Here is a 2,500-nt window from a genome sequence, read left to right on the forward strand (position 1 = left end):
CATATTGCAACACTTAATTCAAGATTTAAGCATTTTATCATTATTGATGTGTTCTTTTCATGGTTATAGTAATGATAGGCAGGAGAATGTGAAATGCACAGCCCATGGTGATTTAACCTACGTCTGAAATCAAGAATTTATCATCAGCTTATACAGTACTGATGTCTTCAACGAGAGAAATAGTGTTATTCTGTTTCTGTACAATAAGGCTGTAAGAAAAACGCGAAGTTCTTTCTGTAATCAAAAATCCCCAAATCATATTTTCTACCAAACCCTCTTTTCAGGATTCATAGCTGTGTGTACATTTCTAATACTTCCAGCATGTATGTGTACGAATGTAAAATCACGTGTGTGGGCATGAGTTTATGTGATACGTGAAGATATATGAGTGTATGACTCAAGGCTATACATATATTAGACTCCTATAGACCTTGGTATGACTATGACTGCCAGTACGCGCGTGCGAGTGCGTGGTGTGCGCGCGCAGTTGTATACTACGCAACACAAAGGGCATCTTGGCGGGATATATGCACAAGAACGGAAGGCGAAACATCTTTTGATTAAAATTTAGTTTTTTTTCCCTGTCCCTTTTGATCTATCGTGTCCCAGCCATCTACAGCAGACTGGCCTTGTCATAATCTACTTTTGAATGACCCGCCATGAAGATGTCAATCAAATGTAGATATCATTAGTTCTTATTAGAGAGCTTATATAAGTAGCTTTTTTATGGGTATTTCGTATACACATCACGACCTTAATGTTTCAAAACCAATGCATTTATAATCATTCCTACCACATCGCAATGTTAAACGACGCTGATTTGACCCTGGAGTTCCCAAGCAAAACATGGCTGATTGTCAAAAGATGTGAAAGAGGATCGTCACTTTAATTTGTACATAACTGACTTTTAGTGTTACTTAGAATAGTTTTACACAAGGTAAGGAACACGCATTCATCTCGATGGAGGTTCAAGGCTAATTTACTCAATTCTGTTGGGATTGTCAGAAGGAAAAACGAAGTAGTTACAGAAAGTGGGTGATTGTTCTGTGATTGTTCATTGTTGTTCTTCTCAGCTGATTCCATGAAGGGTATTTTATCGTCAGTTCAACCTCTCTAGGGGTTGAGAGTCACCTCTCAATTTACACCATTGCTCATTCAGTCTTGATTTTAGATCCTAAATCCTGTAAAATTATTTCTAAATGTTAATGTGAAGAAGTAATACGTATATGAGGTATTTGTTAGTTTCCGTTCTGTGTATAATCCTTCCGTATTTGCCAGTAGCGCTTTGGCAGTCATTATTTAAGATTTGTTGTAGCAGGTTGTATTTTCTGTTGAATTTGGTGCATCTCTTTGTCTTGGGAGAAGCTGAGTCAAGGTCACAGAGTTGAAACTGGGTCAGATTGAGCTCGGGTCAACTGGGCCATCACAAGGGGTGGCGGGGATTGGAGCCGATTTTCTGTGTATTTGAGTAATTCATTATTAATTAAGTAGTTTATTAGTTGTGTGATAAATTATTATAATTCTGTGTTTTTGTGTATTTAGTTTTTTCTGTGTGTATTTCAGTAATTATAATGCATATTGATTCTCTCATCTTGTTTGATATTTTACATTTCTGGTTATGTGGGGTGTAGTCTATAGGGAGATGCTTGTATTTCTTTCGTTTTGTTTTATTTTCTTACTTTATTATAGCCTTTAAAATATACAGGGAAGGCATCATCTCGTCACTTGATTTTAGAGCAGTAGTTCAGAATAGGACCATGTAAACAGAAAAAAACAAAAACAAAGTTCATGGCTATAGGAAACAAATTAAAGAATACAGGTATAAAATAAAGTCTGCCTAGTAAAAGGCCACAAATATTTATTAAAAGTTTGCAGACGTATGCTCGTGTGGCAAAGTCTGGCGAAGGCAAACAAAACCTCTACCGTATATATTCTTACAAGGTCAAACTTGCAGACCCCCCTCGCAATATATTGTCAAATAATGAATCAGTTTCGGCTCTATCTTGCTGCATAGGCGTGATGGATTTTTTTTTATTTTCCTTTTCTTACTGAGACTATTTTGGGAAGTTCTCTTGCATGGTTTGTATGTACATTTGAGCCCTGGTGGCATCAGCTTAATAATTGATGATGTTATTATTATTATAATTATTATTGTTGCTGTTGTTGTTATTATTATTATTATTATAATTTTATTATTATTATAATTTTATTATTATTATAATTTTATTATTATTATTATTATTATTATTATTATTGCTGTTATTGTTATTATTGTTATTGTTATTATTATTATTATTATCATTATTATTATTATTATTATTATTATTATTATTATTATATAAATGTTATCATCATCATAATCATTATTATGGTTGTTGATATTGTTATTATTAGTTATATTATTTTTCTTTTATTAATTTGGGTACTATTTATTCATATTGAGCAAAGCCAGAGTTGCCAATTAAATTCTGCAGATTGTGTGTGGGTGTGGGTGTGTGTC

General features: G+C 33.6%; 1 protein-coding gene across 3 annotated transcripts in view; it reads left to right on the top strand.

Moving 5' to 3' along the window:
- Positions 1-2,500, top strand: part of LOC125025646 (RNA polymerase II degradation factor 1-like) — a 25,524-nt gene that overhangs the window by 3,033 nt on the left and 19,991 nt on the right. Inside the window, exon 1 of one of the 3 annotated variants that reach the window (XM_047613749.1) lies at positions 806-937. The exons of 1 other annotated variant lie outside the window; for it this stretch is intronic. The gene's annotated coding sequence lies outside the window, so the exon portion shown is untranslated. Of the gene's footprint in view, positions 1-805; positions 938-2,500 lie in introns of those variants that run through there. One more of the 3 variants, XM_047613750.1, reaches the window with a different exon arrangement.

The sequence above is a fragment of the Penaeus chinensis genome, chromosome 5 (genome assembly GCF_019202785.1).
Source record: "Penaeus chinensis breed Huanghai No. 1 chromosome 5, ASM1920278v2, whole genome shotgun sequence".
Taxonomy (NCBI): domain Eukaryota; kingdom Metazoa; phylum Arthropoda; class Malacostraca; order Decapoda; family Penaeidae; genus Penaeus; species Penaeus chinensis.